This window comes from Pelmatolapia mariae, linkage group LG2 (genome assembly GCF_036321145.2).
Source record: "Pelmatolapia mariae isolate MD_Pm_ZW linkage group LG2, Pm_UMD_F_2, whole genome shotgun sequence".
Lineage (NCBI taxonomy): Eukaryota > Metazoa > Chordata > Actinopteri > Cichliformes > Cichlidae > Pelmatolapia > Pelmatolapia mariae.
In genome coordinates this window covers 6,178,114-6,188,186 of record NC_086228.1, presented here as the reverse complement: position 1 = coordinate 6,188,186, position 10,073 = coordinate 6,178,114, and positions in this window count along the sequence as shown.

The following is a 10,073-nucleotide window of genomic DNA, read 5'->3' as shown; positions in this document are numbered from 1 at the left end:
TTGACAAAACATGTTTTCAAATCCATCATCCAGCTGAGGGAAGCTGAAAAGGGGCTGATTTTACAACTGCGTGGTGAACTTCAACTTTCCACTCTATAGCACTCAAGATGTAGCAGTGAGCAGTGATTTCATGTGAGCTTGCCGAACGAAAAAAAAAAAAGATACACAAAAAGTCTGCTCTCTTATATTGAAAATCACAAGGGGAGTGAATAAAGCTTGTTCACTTTGAATGATGAGGTCATTAGCAGAGATAATAGGACTTTGCTGTAACGATCTTAAAACTGGGATAACACATCACATTTTAAAAAGCTGAACCGCACAACCATAAGTCACAAGGCTCATTTTCCCGGTCAGATCTCCGCCAAATCTCCCCACTGTCATTTTCATACAGGGCCTAAATTTAACACCATTCCCTCAACGCCCATCTGAATTTCACAATCTTTGACAGGGTGAATAATCACCACCCCCTGACGAAACATCTGACACTCAAATTATTTCTAAGTTGAGATAATGGCAAGGTAGGTCATGCATACTGGAAGCTGTAATGTGTCAGTGGAAATGGTGTTCTACTCTTCCATACTCTTGCGTGTGTGTGTGTGTGTGCGTGTGTGTGTGCGCATGTGTGTGTTAGGGGTTAGAAAGGGCCCAGAGTGAACAGCGCAATTGTTCTTCTGTGTGCATATGTGAAAGGTGTGATGGCAGATATCATCATGAAAACAGACAGATATGAAAGCCAGAGGGTCGCTCTCTGAGAGAAACAGAGCTTAAATGAATAAATAAACAGCCAAGAGAGCTGTTCAGTCATATGTAAAGGTGTGTGTAGACAGGCCTGCACATGTTTGGAATATAAGATATAGTTGTGCACACATACTGTACCAGCTGAGATCAGAAATGTATGACTCAAGTCCTAAATGATTTGATCCACAAATATCCAAATACGCATTTTTTGTTGGTTTTCTCCACATATCTAATGCCTTGCCAGGAGTATTGTTGAAACTCTTATTAAAATGGAGCCTACAGGGTTTCCTGTTTGCTTGGCAACCGCTCAGTGAGAACATGACTACAGGAAAAAAACGAGACCTTTTTAATACTTTGTTCTTCATGTTCAGACTAAGAGCCTTGGAAGCATAAAACTGACAAGCTCAATTCGAGATTTCAAATTCCAGAGGACAGGAGAACACAATCAGTTTGTAATTGGAACAACATTTTTGCCAGCCACCATAGCTGGACTGATTGCAACACATGTACACCTGTTATGACAAATGATCTGAAGTGAAAGGTCCGCTGATGGGCTCTTTTAGAGGGAAAAATGGCTTTTTGTTTCTTTCAGCTGCCGACTGTGAGAACACAGTTCCCTTCACTTTAATGTTGTAAGGCTTTAAGTGAATATTCTAAATTTTAAATTGTTTTCCGAGCTGCACAGAATGCAAAGCTAGATTTCTTCTAGAAATGTTGTTAGACCCTGCTCTGCAGACGGGTGGGTTAATGAAACAGTATCCACCTGCAATAAGGCATACTATGTGTTAAAGTCGGAACAGCAGTGCAACGCACCCTGGTGCAGTTTTCTCTGCTTCAGACTTCAGATGTAGCCTATGAGACATGGAGAGACTGGCCACTCCAAGCTAAGAGACATGGCAGGGAAAGATAACATATCATAAATAGTGTAATGAGTTGTAAAAGTAGGATTTTCCTTTTTTTTAAATTAAAATGATTTAGTTATAACAAGGTGGAATTGGATAAACAGAAGAAAATTGATCGATGGATTGAACTATGAGGCTCATTTTTTACTGCAAAACAAATCTACCTAAGGGTATCAATAAAGGAACCTGAACCTGACTACATATCTCAGACTGTTAGGGTTTGAGCAAGTTTGGGGTTTACTCAGTTTTCTTTCTCCTTGTTCTCTTAGAGCTGGGCTGGTTTGTGTTCTGCCCATGGGCCGAGCTGTGCTTCCCAAGCTTGCACCTTCACACCTGCTGTGCCTCTACTGACTGTGGCTGTGTAGGACCGGCTGTGCGCTTGCCTCTCTTAGTCTTGCGTTTGTGTTAATGTGCTTTGTCCTGTAACCCAGCATCTTTGTCTGTTTCCTTGTTTCTTGCCTGATGTCTGCCTCCTGTCCTTTGAAAAAACATCAGCCCGTGTTCCCTCAAGGAGTCGAGAGTGCAGGGCCTTCTTTGCTCTCACAGCCAAAAACACAGCTCAGCTCAAACAAGTAAGACCACAACCTGTTGACCCTCTCTTCGTTTTAGAAATTGTCTGGATCAGACTGGCCTTATCTAATAGTCTTTCTCCTTTTCTAAAGACGCTGTCCAAATACTCGAGCAGTAATTAAAATTTGCCCCGTCTCCCTACCGGCGGTCACTGAACTCTTCTCATTTGCAAATAAACCTTTAAAAGTTTTAGTTGTGATTCATCCGTTGCTGTGACCACAGAACCTTCTTTTGTGGAGTTTGGTCCAACATCCTTCCTCAGTCCAAAGAAATGCACAATAGGTTAAGTGGTGATATATGTTAGCCCTGCAACAGGCTTTGTTTTTGTGTCCCAAGTGTTGCCCAGTGACGGCTGGGATAAGCTCCAGTCCCTTAAGACCTAAGTTTGATTAAAAAAGATTGATGAATGGATGAAATCTTGAGTTTGAACAGTGTATGTGTATCATTTTCAATAATTGCACAATGTTAATTGTGATATGAAAACTTTACTTTTATAAAAGAATGCACCAGCAACAAACACTACAGCCATCATGTCAGATTCTAGTTTCTACGTAATCATCAAATGTGTGTTTATAGCCACACTAGGGGCTAATGACTATAATGTCAGTTGGTTAGTGCTGGTCAGCACTAGTCCAAGACACGAGATTCATGATATCTTGGTCATCTGATGAGCAGCTGTACTCTAGGCTGTACATTTATATTAATGCATAAGCTATTATGCTATTATACTAATGCTCGAAATAGTAACAGAACTGTTATGAAAGAAAATGAGATGCTATCAAAGTACAGTCAATTCAAAACGAAAAAGCTGAGTTTCATTATCTTTAATCACACAATTCTTCCTCAGAAAGAGAAAATGCAAGATGGAGACGAGACCTTCGTTCTGCCTCTCTCCTTTTCTCTCCGCATGAAGTCCAATGACACCAAGTGCTGGTGTTCTGAAGCGTATATGGACAAGATGTTATTTTTATGCTGAGCACAGACCCATCCCTTTGTAGATGAGAGGTGAGATTTTAGACTGCCAATTACTTCAGGCTGCAGAGAGGTCAAGCATAGCGGCCAGAATCCACCAGCTCAACCGGCTTTGTGTGGACGGCTCCCAGGAACGTCAGCGCAGTTAGCTGAACTCCCAAAACAAGTGGAGGAAGTGAATTGTTGCAGAACGGCCTTGTTCACACCGGACGAATTACCGGGGACCTCTTGTGAATCTGAATTTAAGCCAAATATTCAGTCTTATTGAACATTTTAAGTGTTGTGTTTGATGTTTATGCTTTATGTTCAGGTGTGAAGATCATCAGTTATAGCAAACCAACAGCAATAACAGTGGAAGTTCATCACTTCAGCTATCAGTGCAATTCAGGACATTACATTTTTCCATGCATTATGCAACAGAAAGGCCCTCCTATGCTGATTAACATTATGTGATTTATGAGGAATAAAAGCTAAGGCTGTACGGCATTTATGGTACATTGCTCATGAATCTTATCTTTTCTATGGGTATGCCTCAGAGAATGACCTTCTCAATGATATTCTGATTCAGTGCCTGTAAACCAACATCACAACCACCCAGTACAAATGAATGAAAGGGTAACTAGGCACAGAATAAACAAGTGAGAGTTAATATTAAAGAATCAGTGTGTCTACCAATAGTTAGGAGTCATCTACTACTAATTAAATACATTATAAGAACACAAAAGGAACAATTTATAAGAATGAAAAAGGCTACCTGTTAGCTAGCAAAGGTGCTCACTGTGGTGCATTACCTTTGACTCTTCAGTGTGGAATCAAGGGAAGGGTGTGATTTCTCTTTCAATGAGTGAGAAGGTCAGCACACCACTGGGGACCAGGAAGGTCTCCCGGCCTGCGAAGGTGAGAGCCAACGGCCCCTTTGTGGCGAAAAAGCAACGGATAGCATTTCAGAAAGGGCAGGGTATGCCCTTGAGGTATGCAGATTCAGCTCCAGATGTAATATGTTGGCTCTCTGATTGCACTGTGCTTCCTTGTAGTGCCCTGTGGGCATGCTCGCACTAGTTATGCAACAGTTCATTCACACACACAGGAGCATATATTTTACTAGTTTGGATTATTTTGAGAGGGCAATGCCACACCGAATCTGAACAGGGCTATACCAAGATTATATGCATTATAAATAGCAGAACTAATGTATTTTCTAACTCCTGTGGAGTCTGGGCTGACAAGCTGAATCAATTCTTTGTGTTTAAGATTCATGCTGACTTTTTTTAAGCTAAATTGTGTGGTAATCAGTGTCCAGGTGAAATGCTTTAAAAGTAATAAAAAATTAAACAGTGATGGCCAGCTTAGTAACAGGCCAGCAAACCCAGTTTATCAGATCCATTCATCTTGTCAGTGCTATTGGTGATCCTAGACTGTATGATAGATGATGTGACAAAGACACAACAGGACTTACATCCTACCATTAATCACCAGGCTGGTATTTACACACTAGGAGAGCTGTTAACAAAGACAGACGAGGGGAAGGGTGGATTAGCTAACAAGAGCATTTCAGAATACTATTCTGCCACTAAATGCACTGTAAATTTCATGTGTATGTTGTGTAATTATTGAACGTTGCAGTGCACGGAGAGGCACACCTGTTTTTATTCTGTTTCAACACAGCACCATGCACATGCTCACGATGGCACGTACACACCATCTGGCTCTGACACTTGTGAAATCCCACTAACAGACCGCTGGGCTGCAGGGAAATAAAGATCTAAAAAGTCTCAGCACCAAAAAGAATGTCAATATGAACCGTAGAACTCTTTGTGGATGATTTGTCATTTACTGCTACTGTTTATTATATTTGTAGAGAAAGCACATAGATCTTCTTTGTCTTTTCAGAGCTGTTTGACAGTTTTACGTCAGTGCTAACGACTGTAAGTAAATGACAGCTGTCATTTGATGTTTTCTTTATGGATTCAAATATTCTCTGTGACCCTGAGGCCAGATTTATTTAAATGTCAATGAATAAATGTCATTGTGTGTGTGTGCATCTGTCTGTCTGTGTGAGGCCTGTCCAGATAAAGATTAGGGAGACAATACGCCCATATGAATGCAAACGCTCTTGGTCTCATTTCACAGATCTATCTGCTTTGTAGTCACCAGCCAACGCCTTTAATCTCTCGTTATGTTAGATTCTATTACTAAAGAAGTGACAAAACCTTTTACAGACAAGTTGCTTTAAAAGTTACTGTATGTGAAATGCAGAAGCCCAGTGCATAAATGTAAAAGGCAGACACTCGTGGAGGAGTAGATTACATCCACGGTGAAGAAAAGGGGTGATTGCTAACCACAGTTAGCCACGCAGACATGTTGGTGGTAAATATCTGATCAAAACATGTCCTGTGAAAACAGGATCATTCACCTAAACAAGCAGATTCGAACAATGAATGATTAATTTACATCATTCAGTATAATCAGATAGGCATTTAATTCTCAGTTATTTAGACAGTATGACACTGACCCCACATAGCGCTACCTTAAAAGAATGAAGAATGGATAGTTTCTCTCTACAAAGAGTCACATCTGCCATAAACAGAAAATGCAGGGAGCTTAAATCCAAAGAACTGTGTCCTTTTCGTAAAACCTACCCACCAATAGGGTTTTGGTATCTAATATCTAATATATATAATATATAATAATACTGGAACAGATTTCTACATGGAAAAAGTGTCATCATAGTGCCATATCATTACTATAGCAACTCCATGCATTTAGGTTTGCTAATGCGCACAACAAGGAGACAAACTCAGAAATGTCTGATAGATAGAGCAGTGTGTCTGTATTCGATGAAGATTTCATACATTTCATACGTTTTGCTACTTGAGACAAAAACATATCAGGAAATACAATTAGAGTGCAAAGGCACACAAATGGCTCAACCAAGCTTTTTTAGAGCACTTGCTAGTTAGACTCTGTATGACAGGAAGAGAGAAGGTGGATGGAAATTACTGATGCAGTTACATATTGTTGGGCCAAGTATGTGATGCCATTTCAAATGGTGGATAAACACAAACGCTAGAAAATTCGGCTCAAGTTACAACATCCCAGGTAGAAACTTTTTTATTTTAAATTTTGTAGTTTTATTTTATGACAATATTGTGCAGGGTCCAGAAGAACTGCAAAGTCAAGTTGCTTTGATTATTTTTAGACTAAAACGTTAAGCAGTTCTGTTTTACTTCTACTTAAAATCTCCAGGGAAAACAGTACCCAGGCTACTTTTGTCCTTACAGTTGACTTACGTTGTGCCCCTGTATATACTGCTGTCTCACTATTGCACTATAAAGCTGCTGCTGACACTTCGTGGCAATATATTCACAATTCAAATCAGGTAGTCTGTCATCAGTGACAGTAGCTCATTGGAAAAGAAGGACAAAAAATGTCCTTCATTTTATTCGCGCTAATAAATGCTTCTTCCTGCAAGCTGCAATCATCGATAAAACTTTCAGTTTATTTTCATCTATATCATGAGAAATACGAACACAAATTTAGTTAAAATACTGTGATATAATTTTGAGAAAATATCGCCCACCTTTTCCCTCCAAGTGCCTTATTAGAAATGTGCATAAAGCATATTAATGGAAATGATGTTTTGTAGCATCAATACCAGCTAAAATGAAGCAGAACACAGTCGAGTCCTTTCAGTGTTGACCACCTCTGCCAGCTACTGTTGCAGTGCAGAGCTCTGTAATGTGAGCATCACTCAGTGAAAATTACATGTGTAAATGAGAAAACTGTTTGGTTGCTCTGCTGATTGTGTCTGTTCTGAGTCAGTCGCTCACAAAATATGCAAAGCTGTTATTCTTCGGTCTTATTGATAAATGCGTACAGTTGTGATCATAAGTTCAAACACACTCATTATGGGTATGAATGTTATGGTAATTTTAGAGCTTTTACTGATTTCTTTGAACCGTTCTTTCTCCAGGGTGGATTGATTATACAGCAAACATCTTTAATGACTTCAAGAAAACAAGAATTGGGTGCAACAATTTGAAATTCTATTTGATGTTCTCCAATCCACACAGGGTCAAACGTAAACACGCCCCACAATAAAATTAAATGTCCCTCCAGAATTGTTCCACAAGCTTAGTGATGGTTACCAAAAGCATCTGGACATGTAACTGTGTTTTATTGGGAGAGTATTTATACTTTGAGCCTGTGTGGATTAGAGAAAATCAAACTTGTGCACCCAATTCTTATTTTTTTAAAGCCATTAAAGATTAAAGAACAGTTCAAAGAAATTATTAAAAGCTCCAATAAGCGGATGCAAACGTTTGACCACAACTGTATACAAAAAGCTCCATCTCCTTAGTAAGGAATTTTATATATTTAACAGGAACTGACTGCCACTTTGAAAAAACTGACTCAAAATTAGTGCAGGTAGCAGGTTTATTAATCATAAGCGTACCACCTGCAGCAGATGCACAAGAAAGAAAATAACTCAGACAAACAGCAGGTGCTGAAGTTATGTGAGATGTGCCTTAAGTGTATGGTGACACAGGCGCCTCGCCAAAGATCGTTTATGAGGTAAATCATCACACTCATCATCAGCTGAAATTAGTGTTTATGCAGTCTCGTTTTTGACGCCAAGAATCTTTCTTTCCTTCTTTCTCTCTGCTAAACTCTCATTCATAAAACATAAATAACCTTTTATTATCAACTTCAGTGTTTGGCTCCAGAGGCTTGTGAAAAATATGGTGGCGGGACTTATCAGCAGCATGAGCAGACATGATATATTAAAGGGATCTGAATCAAGATAAAAAATAAAATAAAAAAAAAATTGAGCATGACATCCCAACCTATTTTTAATGTATTTACTTCAGAAGGTTTGCAGTGATTTTAAAAGAGCTGCTGATTCAGAGGCAGACCACAGCTCTCAGATGATTACAGTGTTTCCAAAATCTGTTCTCCACTAGGTTTCCTGTACTGTTTCCCCCTTTTGCGCCACTAAACACTGGGATGTGTGTTATGTTGATATAACAGGCAAATGTGAGCATCCTTCAGTGCATAAGGATTATGTCTAATGAAATGATGACACTAAAATTTCCTAGCTTACTTAAACTCAGTGACCAAAAGTGAATTTGCGGCTGCTTTTCTAGACAAAAGATCAAGAGAGGATTAAGGAGAATCAATATAAGCAAGATTGCTGAGTCTTTTGTACACAGAATGATCACCTTCTGTCCAAACGGGCCTTAAAATCAGTAAGCAGTGGGGTTGGTGAATCAATGGTCAACCACCTTGTGAGTAGATGTCCCCAAATTACACTCTTGGTATAATTAAAGATTGACTTCACATTACTCTTTTTGCTTCCAACTTAAATGTACTTGAGAGCATTTGCAGGGCAAGTGTGTGATTTTTTTCTTCAACAACATCAGATCTTTGCAGGACTTTTACAAACAAGGGAAAAGTGTCTTTATCTCCTGTTAGAAAGCGCAGAGAAAAGGAAACAAAAACTCAAGGAGCACTGCATCTGCTCTTTCACAAAACCAGTCAAGTCTCATGAGTTAATCATGCTGTGAGAAGCATCTGGTCCCCCTTCCTGGACAGCAGGTTAGGAGGCAAGTCTGGTCACAAATCAGATAGCTGATTCCCAACCTGGAGGCTAATTAAAGAAGGTGACATTTAACCAACAATTCAGAGGATGAATTATGGCAGCCGTGTTAATAACAATCTTTAAAAAATAGCCACATCGAGGGCAAAATGAATCCAATAGAGTAAAGAAGAAACCAGTCCGCACCATTATTTCTCCATTATCTGCTATCATGGTGAACGACTGAGAGTTAATAAGGACTCGTCATCCGTGCGAAACTGTTTTGACAGATGGCTGTCTTATTCTGTTTCACGTTTCCATTGTTATCCAGAAGGCTTGGATAAACATGCCAGCAACTTACCGATGATAAATATTAAAATGCACCCTACACTGGTCACCCACAATCTGAGCACTACTGCTTGGATGTGGGTGATATCAGTCATACAAGCTGTGAATACATTAAATTAAATATAAAACAGTATCATTTACTATTAGGTTAATGTAGCAGCACAGTATCATAACTGACAGCTTTGACATGAGAGGCCAGAGGAGAGCATGTGTGTGTATGTTGAAGCCAGTGAATGAGTTAATCACCAATAGCCCGGCAGTGATAAATGAAAGGTCAATGGGCCTGTGTACGCCATCTCAGCGGCTTTCCAACCTTTTTTTTTTTTTTTTTTAAATCCTGCCGGCCTCTTTCCCAATCCCCCTTTGACTTTCTTTCCTGGCATTTTGTCTGCCTGTTACCAGCCTATGCCTTCCCGCTGATTTCCTGCTGATTTCCTCCCTTTTCTAAAAGACTGTACATAAAACCGAATATAAAACTGTAGACTTTAGGTGAGAAAAATGAAGTCAGTGCACTCAGTGCTTCTTCTAGTTTCAAAAAGAAGTCAGATTATATAAAAGTCCATCAGAAAAATCACCTTATTTCTCACTTGATTTATAACTTTAATAAATACTTTCCAGACAGTTTTATGATCCCAATAGGCGATCTCAATTCTTCTTCAATACAGCATGATGTCCATTTTGTAAAGTGCGGACCCCTTTAGAGTAGAAGAGACAATAAAGCAGGGTCACGTCCTGTTTAAAAAAAGAACAGAAAGGGAAAATAAAAAAGAAAGCTCAGCTCGAGGCTTCAATAGAGTAGTATCCACTCCATTCATTTTTATAGAAAACCTATAGTCTAATCCATTTCACTGCTCTTCAATTGATTTTGGAGATATGGGTCTGCAAAATCTGACCCATGCTGGACCGGTCAGGAAGTCCACATCCCATCTATAAAGGTCTGCATGTTCAATATCAATCTTTCCAGC